Below are 13029 nucleotides of genomic sequence, written 5' to 3'. Positions count from 1 at the left end.
TCTGAGCTGTGCTTTGCAGCAGTGAGTCCTGAGACACTGGGGAGTGGCAATAAGTTGTGATGTGTATTGTAAGCGGTTTACTAATGACAATGTGTCCATGTTTTCAAACAATTTTCTTTATTTTTATTTTGATCAAAGTTATCCATGTACTTAGTTTTTAAAAAATCAAATAGTTTTACAAAGCTTATAATGAAAAAGCATTAATTCCCTACCCCACTCCTACCTACTCAGCAGGCAACTGCTTTGAACTCTATTAGCTGTTTCTTTAGGTATTTACCTTCATATTCCTAAACAACCTGCTTATACTATTATTTCTTGATTTTTTATGACTTCCTACCATGGAAGATGAGGGTTCAGTTCTTTTATCCTACCTTCCATCAACTTCCCAATATTGTTATAATTTTTGGTCAGTATTTATTGTTTACAGTATTGTGATTATGCAATATATGATTACACTTCTTTTATTCTTAAGTTTTAGTTTTTTTTGGAGGTAATGCTTGCCTCACTTTTTCATTTGCTTAGTTTTCTATGTTACTGTCACTAATTTGTACGCAAACTCTCCACCAGCAGCATAAGTCTTCTCTCAATATGTCAGGTCATCATCAGTTTCATTATTTTCTCCTTTACAACCTCCTCCTCCTTTTGATACTTCCTTGATGTCCCAATTCAGACTGGTTGCCCTTCAGTTAATGTCCTGGAATTTCCCTTCAGCGTCTTTCTGGATATTCCCTTTGACTTTTTTTTTTTTTTTTTTTTTAAAGAGCAGGTGATATACAAGCTGGCTTTTTATTTTTTTTATTTTTATTTATTTAAACACTATTTTATTTATTTATGGCTGTGTTGAGTCTTCGTTTCTGTGCGAGGGCTTTCTCTAGTTGTGGCAAGTGGGGGCCACTCTTCATCGTGGTGTGCGGGCCTCTCACTGTCGCGGCCTCTCTTGTTGCGGAGCACAGGCTCCAGACGCGCAGGCTCAGTAATTGTGGCGCACGGGCCTAGTTGCTCCGCGGCATGTGGGATCCTCCCAGACCAGGGCTCGAACCCGTGTCCCCTGCATTGGCAGGCAGATTCTCAACCACTGCGCCACCAGGGAAGCCCCATTCCCTTTGACTTTTATGTTGGATCCTTAATTTCCTGGATCCTCTTCCTTCCTCTATCTTGGTTTGTTTTTTCATTTTGATGGGACACTTACTTCCCAAAGTGTGGTCCATAAACCAGTAGCACTGGCATCACCTGAGAACTTGTTAGAGATGCTGAATCTCAGGCCCCATAACAGACCTACTGAATCAGAATCTGCATTTTAACAAGATCCCCAGGTGATTCCCATGCACGTTAAAGTTTAGAAAGCACTGCACCAATAGCTGAGATAGGTGAAAAAAATTTGAGATCTTGCATTTCTGCAGATGCTTATATTCTACTCTCACTTTTAAAAAAATTTATTTATTTAATTTATTTATTATTTTTGGCTGCATTGGGTCTTTGTTGCTGTGCGTGGGCTTTCTCTAGTTGCGGTGAGAGGGGCTACTCTTTGTTGCAGTGCACGGGCTTCTCGTTGGGGTGGCTTCTGTTGTTGTGGAGCACGGGCTCTAGAGCGCAGGCTCAGTAGTTGTGGCGCAGGGGCTTAGTTGCTCCGTGGCATGTGGGATCTTCCAGGACCAGGGCTCGAACCTGTGTCCCCTGCATCGGCAGGTGGATTCTTAACCACTGAGCCACCAGGGAAGCTCTCTACTCTCACTTTTGAGTAACAGTTTGGGAATAAAATTCTACATTTGAAATCATTTTCTGTCTGAATTTTCAAGACATTTTCCCCTTGTCTTCTAACCTCCAGTGTTGCTATTAAGTTCAATTCCATTATGATTTCCAGTCCTTTGTGTGTGACTTTTTTGTGTTTCTTCCAGGTATTTTTATTTCCAGGTTTCTGAAATTTCATGATAATGTGCTTTGGTGAGAGTCTTTTTTGTTTGTTTGTTTGTTGATTGTCCTATGTACTCAGTGAACCCTTTTAATCTGGAGACTCTTCTAGTTCTGCAACATTTTCTGGTATTATTTCTTTAATAATTTCTATAATTGTTTTGTTATTTGTTCCTAGAACTCCTAATAGGAAGATACTGGCATGCTTCTCCAAATTTTCTTATCTTAAATCTCATTTCCATTTCTTTGTATTTCTGTTTGGCTTCTAGGGAGATTTCCTCAACTTTACTGACTAATATTAATTTCAGTTATTTTTGCCATCATATTTTTAACATACAGGACCTCTTTATATTTTCTGAATGTTCCATTTCATGGTATCTCATTTTTTATTACATAGATGCATCATCTTTAAGATATTAATTACAGTTTTAAAAAAAAGTTTTCTCCTGCTATCTGTTTCATCTCTGTTTCCTCTGTGTCTCTTTATTTGGTTTGTAATTGGTCATCTTTAGTCATCATGCTAGAGGATTTCTTCACATGTTGGGAATCCCCAGCTGTTTGTTCACATTTAAAAGCAAAGCAATAAAGGGATCTCTGGAAGCCTGGTGCGTATAGTCTGACCTGGTTTAGTGGGGGCTTCACTGTAAGTTGATCAGACAGGGACCTGGAACTGTGTAGTGCAATGCTTACCTGTAGTATTGGTAGTTTTTTTCTTTTTTCTTGGCCCATTTCCCTGGAAGGGAATCTCTGTTCTCTTGCCTGGTGGTCGTGGCAATGGTGGTGGCAGGGGAGGTGTAAGGTTGGCTGCCAGCATTCTTAGGGCTGAGTGGGGAAGGAAGCCTGGGGTTGGAGACTCACATTTCAGTACCTGGACTCCCCCTCAATCTACCTGTTCCCAGATGTGCCTGTTGTCCTTGAATCTTCCTCCTCTCCAGAGAGTAAATCTTTAATCTTTTGCTGGGGTTGGGCAGGTTATCTGTGGAACTAGGATTCTTCTGCCAGCTTCAAACCAATCAACCTAATTTCAGGTTTATCTACATTTTTACCCTTAGAGGTACCTGAGCTTTTCTAGGGGTATGAACCATCAAGCAATTTACTTGTTAGCTCTCTGCCCTCACCCCCGGTTGTAAACTCCTTGTTATTTTTTTTTTTTAATGTTTGTATTGGGTATAACTTACACAGTAAGGTGCAAGATCATAGATGTACAGCTGGACACATATTTACATAAGTGTACATCTGGAGTAACTACCACCTTGATCAAGATACAGAACATTACCCGAGCAAAAGGTAACCACATTTTAACTTCCATCACCATAAACTAATTTTGTCTGTTCGATCCGACACATGGAATCATGCAGCATGTACTGTTCTGTGTCTGGCTTCTTTTATACAACGTTATGTCTGTACCAGTACTTTCTGATGCATCCTCCTTTTGTTTCCTCCTCCTCATTCTTCAGCCTCTCCTGTCCCTCCTCACAACTCAGCACCCTCTCTGCTCAGCCTCCTGAAGGCTGTGGGGTGATGGGCCCATGCTGGCAAGGCTCCCGCTGGTGGGTGTGCACAGTTTCCTCCCTAATTATCCACAGTTGGCTCTTTGAACTTGGGCCAGATGCACAGCTGCCACCCCATGGAAACATGGGCTCCTTGTTCTGGAACCTAAATGGTGTGTGAAAGACTGTGTATATGTATGTATGTGAGAGAGTGTGGTCTGAATTCTTGGCTCTTTCACAGATGCCTCTTTTGATCTGAGCAAGTCTGTTTCTGCTGAGTCCTAAAGAGGGCTTAGGAGGGACTGTGGTGAGAGGGTCCGGGAAGGGGTAGGCAGGGAAATGAGGAGGGGTTACAGGCAGCCCAAAAGGCTAAGCACAGGTGCTAGATGACCTCTGAACTAACATCTTACACCAATAAATATATTTGTACACCACTTTTAAATAGCACAGAATACTGTAAATTGGTGTTGCAGTAATCAATAAGTACCAACCCATATTCCAAGTTTCCAGAAAAAGGAATGCCTCCTCTGTGAGTCTTTCTCTGTGAATTTAGATTTCTTTTCATTTTTATAACTCATATCATCTTATTTTCCAGTCCCCAAGCCTCTGGAGGGCTGTGTAAGGAGTAGGTTGCCAATGGCTAGAGGAATTGAAAATTGCCAGTTATTGTGAACTAACTCTGGGTTTGGTTTGGGGTAAACTTAAATTCCTTTGGTAAATGCTTTTGTAAAGAAAATTTTTAAAAATTTTATATTGGAGTACAGTTGATTTACAATTTTGTGTTAGTTTCAGGTGTATAGCAAAATGATTCAGTTATCCCTCCCCACCACCTTTCCCCTTTGGTAACCATAAGTTTGTTTTCTAAGTCTATGATTCTGCTTCTGTTTTGTAAATAAATTCATTTGCATCATTTTTTAAGATTCCACATATAAGTGATATCATATGATATTTGTCTTTGTCTGACTTACTTCACTTACTATGACAATCTCTAGTTCCATCCATGTTGCTGCAAATGCCATTATTTCATTCTTTTCTATGGCTGAGTAGTGTATTCCATTGTGTATGTATACCACATCTTCTTTATCCATTCACCTGTCGATGGACACTTAGGTTGCTTCCATGTCTTGGCTACTGTAAATAGTGCTGCTATGACAATTGGGGTGCATGAATTTTTTCAAATTCGAGTTTTCGTCTAAATTTCATCAAAAATTCTTAAGGGCTCCAAGAATGTAGGCATGGGAATAAGCCAGAGAAAATGTCATTATGGCTAATATTCCATTGTATATATGTACCACATCTTCTTTATCCATTCATCTGTCAACGGACATTTAGGTTGCTTCCAAGCGTTAGCTATTGTAAATAGTGCTGCAGTGAACATAGGGGTGCATTATCTTTTCAAATTATGCTTTTTTCTGGATATATGCCCAGGAGTGGGATTGCTGGATCATATGGTAGCTCTATTTTTAGTTTTTTTTTTTTAATTTTTTTAATTTTTTTATTTTTAGTTTTTTAGGGAACCTCCATACTGTTCTCCATAGTGGCTATACCAGTTTACATTCCCACCCACAGTGTAGGAGGGTTTCCTTTTCTCCACACCTTTTCCAGCATTTATTGCTTGTAGACCTCTATGGTGACCATTCTAACTGGTGTGAGGTGATACCTCATTGCAGTTTTGATTTGCGTTTCTCTAATAATTAGTGGTGTTGAGCATCTTTTTCATGTGCTTTGTGGCCATCTGTATATCTTCTTTGGAGAAATGTCTTTAGATCTCCCCATTTTTTGATTGGGTTGTTTGTTTGATATTGAGCTGCATGAGTTGTTTGTATATTTTGACGATTAATCCCTTGTTGGTTGCATCATTTGTAAATATTTTCTCCCATTCTGTGGGTTGTCTTTGCATTTTGTTTATGATTTCCTTTGCTGTGCAAAAGCTTTTAAGTTTAATTAGGTCCCATTTGTTTATTTTTGTTTTTATTTTCATTACTCTAAGAGTTGGATCCAAAAAGATATTGCTGCAATTTATGTCAAAGAGTGTTCTGCCTATATTTTCCTCTAAGAGTTTTATAGTGTCCTGTCTTACATTTAGGTCTTTAATCTATTTTGAGTTTATCTTTGTGTATGGTGTTAGAGAGTGTTCTAATTTCATTCTTTAACATGTGGCTGTCCAGTTTTCCCAGCACAACCTATTGAAGAGACTGTCTTTTCTCCTTGGTATATTCTTGCCTCCTTTGTTGTAGATTAATTGCCCATAGGTGCATGGGCTTATTTCTGGGCTTTCTATCCTGTTAATTGATCTAAAAGTCTGTCTTTGTGCCAGTACCACACTATTTTGATTACTGTAGCTTTATAGTGTAGTCTGAAGTCAGGGAGCCTGATTCCTCCAGCTCCATTTTTCTTTCTCAAGATTGCCTTGGCTATTCAGGGTCTTTTGTGTTTCCATACAGGTTTTAAGATTTTTTCTAGTTCTAGTTCTGTGAAAAATGCCATTGGTTATTTGATAGGCATTGCACTGAATCTGTAGAATGCCTTGGGTAGTATTTGTCGTTTTAACAATATTAATTCTTCCAATCCAAGAACATGGTATATTGTTTCATCTGTTTGTGTTATCTTCAGTTTATTTAATCAGTGTCTTACAGTTTTCAGAGTACAGGTCTTTTGCCTCCTTATGTAGGTTTATTCCTAGGTATGTTATTCTTTTTGATGTGATGGTAAATGGGTTTGTTTCCTGAATTTCTCTTTCTGATCTTTCATTGTTAGTGTCTAGAAATTCAACAGATTTCTGTGTATTAATTTTGTATCCTGCAACTTTCCTGAATTCCCTGATGAGCTCTAGTAGTTTTCTGGTAGCATCTTTAGGATTTTCTATGTATAGTATGATCTCATCTGCAAACTGACAGTTTTACTTCTCCATTTCCAGTTTGGATTCCTTTTATTTCTTTTTCTTCTCTGACTGCCATGGCTAAGACTTCCAAAACTATGTTGAATAAAACTGGCAAGAGTGGACATCCTTGTCTTATTCCTGATCTTAGAGGAAATGCTTTCAGCTTTTCACCATTGAGTATGATGTTGTGGGTTTGTCATATATGGCCTTTATTATGTTGAGGTAGGTTCCCTCTATGCCCACTTTCCGGAGAGTTTTTATTTATTTATTTATTTATGGCTGTGTTGGGTCTTCGTTTCTGTGCGAGAGCTTTCTCTAGTTGTGGCAAGTGGGGGCCACTCTTCATTGCGGTGCGCGGGCCTCTCACTATCGCGGCCTCTCTTGCTGCGGAGCACAGGCTCCAGACGCGCAGGCTCAGTAATTGTGGCTCACGGGCCCAGTTGCTCCGTGGCATGTGGGATCTTCCCAGACCAGGGCTCGAACCCACGTCCCCTGCATTGGCAGGCAGATTCTCAACCACTGCGCCACCAGGGAAGCCCCGGAGAGTTTTTATGATAAATGGGTGTTGAATTTTGTCAAAAGTTTTTCTGCATCTATATTGAGATGATCATATGGTTTTTATTCTTCAATTTATTGATGTGGTGTATCATACTGATTGATTTGCAGATATTGAAAATCCTTGCGTCCCTGGGATAAATCCTACTTGATCATGATATATGATCCTTTTAATGTATTGTTGGATTTGGTTTGCTAGTATTTTGTTGAGGATTTTTGCACATATGTTCACCAGTAATATTGACCTGTAATTTTCCTTTTATATGGTATCTTTGTCTGGTTTTGGTACCAGGGTGATGGTGGCCTCATAGTATGAGGGTGGAGTGTTCCTTCCTCTGCAATTTTTGAAATAGTGTCAGAAGGATAAGTGTTAACTCTTCTCTAAATGTTTGATAGAATTCACCTGTGAAGCCATCTGGTCCTGGACTTTTGTTTGTTGGGAGTTTTAAAATCACAGTTTCAATATCAGTACTTGTGATTGGTCTGTTCATATTTTCTATTTCTTCCTGGTTCAGTTTTGGGAGACTGTACCTTTCTAAGAATTTATCTGTTTCTTCTAGGTTGTCCATTTTATTGGCATATAGTTGCTTGTAGTAGCCTCCTATGATCATTTGTATTTTTGTAGTGTCTATTGTAACCTCTCCTTTTTCATTTCTAATTTTATTGATTTGAGCCCTCCTGCTTTTTTTCTTGATGAGTCTGGCTAAAGATTTATCAACTTTGTTTATCTTTTCAAAGAACCAGGTTTTAGTTTCATTGAACTTTTCTATTGTTTTCTTTGTCTGTATTTCATTTATTTCTGCTCTGATCTTTATGATTTCTTTCCTTCTACTAACTTTGGGTTTTGTTTGGTCTTCTTTCTCTAGCTGCTTTAGGTGTAAGGTTAGGTTGTTTACTTGAGATTTTTCTTGTTTCCTGAGGTAAGATAGTATTGCTATAAACTTCCCTCTTAGAACTGCTTTTGCTGCGTCCCAAAGGTTTTGGATCATTGTGTTTTCATTTTCATTTGTCTCTAGGTATTTTTTGACTTCCTCTTTGATTTCTCCAGTGATCCATGGATTGTTTAGTGGCATATTGTTTACCTCCACATGTTTGTGTTTTGTACAGTTTTTTTTTTCTTGTAGTTGATTTCTAATCTCATAGCATCGTGGTCTGAAAAGATGCTTGATATGATTTCAGTTTTCTTAAATTTTCTGAGGTTTGCTTTATGGCCCAGCATGTGATTATCCTGGAGAATGTTCTGTGTGCACTTGAAAAGAATGTGTATTCTGCTGCTTTCAGATGGAATGTTCTATAAATATCAATTAAGTCCATCTGGTCTAATGTGTCATTTAAGGCCTGTGTTTCCTTATTGATTTTCTGTCTAGATGATCTGTCCATTGATGTAAGTGGGGTGTTAAAGTCCCCCACTATTATTGTGTTACTGTTGACTTCTTTTTTTATGACTGTTAGCATTTACCTTATATATTGAGGTGCTCCTGTGTTGGGTGCATATGTATATACAATTGTTATATCTTCTTCTTGGATTGATCTCTTGATCATTATGTAGTGTCCTTCTTTGTCTCTTGTAACAGTCTTCATTTGAAAGTCTATTTTGTTTGATATGAGTACTGCTATTCCAACTTTCTTTTGATTTCCATTTGCATGGAATACCTTTTTCCATCCCCTCACTCTCAGTCTGTATGTGTCCCTAGATCTGAAGTGGATCTTTTGTAGATAGCACATATATGGGTCTTGTTTTTGTATCCACTCAGCCAGTGTATGTCTTTTGGTTGGAGCATTTAATCCATTTATATTTAAGGTAATTATCAATATGTATGTTCTTAATGCCATTTTGTTAATTGTTCTGGATTTGTTTTTGTGGGTCTTTTTCTTCCTTTCCTCTTTTGTTCTCTTCTCTTGTGATTTGATGACTATCTTTAGTGTTGTGTTTGGATTCCTTTTTTCTTTTTTGTGTGTGTATCTATTGTAGATTTTTGGTTTGTGGTTACCATGAGGTTTTGATATAGCAGTCTCTATATATACAAGATTGTTTTAAGTTGCTGGTGTCTTAATTTCAAATGCATTTCCAAGATCCTGCATTTGTAATCTCCTCTTCTCATGATTGCAGGTTTTGATATCATATTTGTGTGTGTATGATTTCCTACCTTTACTGTATGTTTGCTTTTACTGGTGAGCTTTCTCATTTGTAATTTTCTTGTTTCTAGTTGTGGCCTTTTCTTTTCCACCTAGAGAAGTTCCTTTAGCATTTGTTGGAAAGCTGGTTTGGTGGTGCTGAATTCTCTTAGCTTTTGCTTGTCTGTAAAGTATATGATTTCTCTGACAAATCTGAATGACAGCCTTGCTGGGTAGAGTATTCTTGGGTGTAGGTTTTTCCCTTTCATCACTTTAAATATATCATGCCACTCCCTTCCAGCCTGCAGAGTTTCTGCTGAAAAATTATCTGATAACCTTATGAGGAGTCCCTTGTATGTTATTTGTTGCTTTTCCCTTGTTGCTTTTAATATTTTCTCTTTGTCTTCAGTTTTTGTCAGTTTTATTAGTATGTGTCTCAGTGTGTTCCTCCATGGTTTTATGCTCTATGAGACTCTCTGCACTTCCTGGACTTGCGTGACTGTTTCCTTTCCCATATTTGGGAACTTTTCAGCTATTATCTCTTCAAATATTTTCTCTGGTCCTTTCTCTCTCTCTTCTCTTTCTGGGACCCCTATAATGTGAATGTTGGTGTGTTTAATATTGTCCCAGAGGTCTCTTAATCTGTCTTCATTTCTTTTTATTCTTTTTACTTTATTCTGTTCTGTGGCAGTGATTTCCACCATTCTGTCTTCCAGCACACTTATTCATTCTTCTGCCTCATTTATCACGCTGTTGATCCCTTCTAGTGTGTTTTTCATTTAAGTTATTGTATTGTTCCACTCTGTTCTTTATATTTTCTAGCTCTGTGTTAAATATTTCTTGTATCTTCTCAGTCTGTGCCTCCATTCTTTTTCTGAGACCTTGGATCCTCTTTACTATCATTACTCTGAATTCTTTTTTAGGTGGATTGCCTATCTCCACTTCACTTAGTTGTTGTTCTTCTGGGATTTTATCTTGTTCCTTAGTCTGGAGCATATTTCTCTGCTGTCTCATTTTGTCTAACTTTCTGTGTTTGTGGTCTCCGTTCCACAGGCTGCAGGACTGTAGTTCCTCTTGCTTCTGTTGTCTCCCCCCTGGTGGTTTAGGCTGGTCTAAGAGGCTTGTGCAGGCTTCCTGGTAGGAGGGACTGGTGCCTGCCCACTGGTGGGTGGAGCTGGGTCTTGTCCCTCTGGTGGGCAGGGCCATGTCAAGGGATGTGTTTAGTGGGGGCTGTGGGCTCAGGAAGACTTTAGGCAGCCTGTCTGCTGATGGGTGGGGCTGTGTTCCTGCCCTGTTTGTTGTTTGGCCTGAGGCATCCCAGCACTGGAGCCTACAGGCTGTTGAGTGGGGCCATCTTGGTGTCAAAATGGCCATCTCCAGGAGATCTCACGCCAATGAATACTCCCTGGTACCTCCACCACCAGTGTCCTTGTCCCCACAGTGAGCCACAACCACCCCCTGCCTCCCCAGGAGACCCTCAAAGACCAGCAGGTCTGTCTGGCCCAGGCTCCTATGAAGTCACTGCTTTTCCCCTAGGTCCCGGTGCACACAAGAACTTGTGTGCACCCTCCAGGAGGAGAGTTCCTTCAGTCAAGCCCTTCTGGCCTTCAAAGCCAAAGGCACTGGGGGCTCCCCCTCCCAGTGCCAGACCCCCAGACTAGGGAGCCTGATGTGGGGCTCAGCACTCTCATTCCTGTAGGAGAACCCCTGGGATATAGTTATTTTCCAGTTTGTGGGTCACCCACCTGGTGGGTATGGGATTTGATTGTATCACAAATGTGCCCCTTCTACCATCTTGTTGTGGCTTCTTCTTTGTCTTTGGATGTAGAATATCTTTTTTGGTAGGTTCCAGTCTTTTTTTGTTGATGGTTACATGGCAGTTAGTTGTGATTTTGGTGTTTTCGTGAGAGGAGGTGAGCTCATGTCCTTCTACTCCACCATCTTGTCTCCACCTCCCATGGCGTCACTGGCAAAGCCCGCTGGGTCCCCAGAAAAAAATAAGATGTAATCTAGGTGGTAAGATAAGGCCTACCTTCTTCTTTGTGCTTAGTCTAGTTTCACTTGCTTATAGAGGGCCATGTGTAGAGGCCTTGCACCTAACACATTGGATTAGCTTTCCCAGCACAGAACCACTGTGCCAGATGCTTGGTGGCTGAGTGCCGGGAAATGCTTTTTTCAGAGATCTCCCTACCCCCATCCTTATAGTTAAGATGACAGCTAAGCAACGGCCTTAGAGGGATACAGCCTATCATTTACTTGGGGTTTTCTGGGGTCTCCCTGGCCTGGCCTTTAGGCTCCTGCTTGCACCTGAGCTGAAACTACAGCTGGTAGGACACCTATTTTATGCAAGCCAGGTCAGGGCCAGGCCCCTGGCTGGCTCAGACCCACCTTAGCTCCCTCGGGAGCTGAGAATACTCTGTGCCTCATCCAGACCCTGTCCATCCCTAAGCTCAGGCTGGCTACCCCACAGCTCCATGGTAGCCCCAGAAAGGCCACTGGTTCTCAGCTTAACTACCTTCTACACCCTCAACGTGAGCTCAAGAAGACTTCTGGATCCCTTCTGTACCACAAGGGGCCTAGGAAGAGAGGGGAGCACCATTGCTGGCACCTGCCCTACCTAGACCCTCTTTCAATCACTTCCAGCAACCACCCCGGGCACTACTGTGTTGGACAGGTGCTTCTCTCAGGGAACACGACTTTTCCCATGATACACCTATGGAGAGAGGATCAAACTCACAGTTCTAGGATTTCACCCAAATGATTTGTTTGTGCAAAATGCCCCCTCGGAGTTTGGGCCTGGGGCGGGAGTTAAGACATGTGAATGGCTGAGCTCTTGTCCTTCTCCTTCTCCCCCATAGCAGTAGAGGGTCTTTCTCCATTCCCCTTACATTGGATGGGCACATCCCCTAAGTACTCTCTCTCTCTACCCAGGACTCAGAGCTCATAGCTTTGCTCATGACATGTAAAAGGAAACTCTTGACATTTACCAACCCCTTTATTTTCCTCTCAGTGCTCAGCCTTCAAGCCCTGTCTCTGGAGAGCTGACTCTGAGACCAGCAGCAGAAGGAGCCTCCTTTTTTCCTCTCATCTCCAGCTTTGACAACGGGTGCCGTTGGCCAAGGAGAGGGGAGATGGACAGGAGGAAGTGTCAAAACAGTAAAAGCACACTTACGTATGTATTTTAATTCCAGTTTCATGAGACAAGATATCTACTGTAGTTGTTGCTTGGGAGTGTGATGAGGGGCTGCCCTGGCCCCCCAGCACCCAGCTCCAGCTCAAGTCACTCATGCGGCCCCTCCATGGAGCCCAGAGGGAGGGAACGCTCCTCGGCACTGGCAGGGGAGCCCCGGGTGCTGCTTTCTCAGCTGCAGAAAGGGGGCAGGTTGGCAAAGGTGTAGCCCATACTCCTCCTGAACCCCTGCAAGCAGATCAGTGCCTCATGGTCTCTCCCTGGAAAGGGGTTGTTGGTTTGTTGGGTGTTTACAGGAAACGCATTTCAGATGAGTCAATGTTGGGTGGAAAGAAAAGGGTAGATTTCACATGAGCTCCTGGCCAACAGAGCAGGATACCTGAAACTCTGGACATGGGGTCCAGATGGGGTTCTCCTGTGAAATCTGGTGGTGCAGGAGGAGGTCACCCCTGGAGTTTAGAGAAAGATGTTTTTCTGAGATAAGCTAACCCACAGAAATAAAAATCATTAAAGGGCTTTATTCATGCTTAAAACAGTTTAGTTGAGGTTTCTGTTTTGAAAATGTATAAAAGACTTAATTAATTTTTAAAAAATTATGAACTAGAGCATAAAAGTTGTAAACACAATAAATTTTAAATGCTCACACACATTTCCAGTGTGTAGAAGGTTTATGAAAAAAGGAATCAGAGAGAAAAAGACCAATAGGGCAGAGTGGGAGCTAAGGAGAGCCCCCAGAGTTGGAGAAAGCCAGGTCAGGGGAGGCCTGAAGGGAGACTGGTCCAAGTACATCAGTAGTTCTTGAGACATGCTCCTATTTCTTAACTTACCTGAAGCTCATGTACCTGCCACCACTGCCTCCAGACAAAATTAATTAGCTGGATAATATTTGT

At 41.1% G+C, this 13029-nt stretch overlaps 1 protein-coding gene across 1 annotated transcript in view; it reads left to right on the top strand.

The window, feature by feature from the left end:
- Positions 1–13029, top strand: part of PLA2G4D (phospholipase A2 group IVD) — a 53484-nt gene that overhangs the window by 11266 nt on the left and 29189 nt on the right. The window contains exon 2 of the mRNA XM_082453119.1: positions 11967–12121. The gene's annotated coding sequence lies outside the window, so the exon portion shown is untranslated. The remainder of the gene's footprint in view (positions 1–11966; positions 12122–13029) is intronic.

This window comes from Balaenoptera physalus, assembly GCF_965194825.1.
Source record: "Balaenoptera physalus genome assembly, chromosome: 2".
In the NCBI taxonomy this organism is placed as follows: domain Eukaryota; kingdom Metazoa; phylum Chordata; class Mammalia; order Artiodactyla; family Balaenopteridae; genus Balaenoptera; species Balaenoptera physalus.
This window is presented reverse-complemented; position numbering and strand designations above follow the sequence as displayed.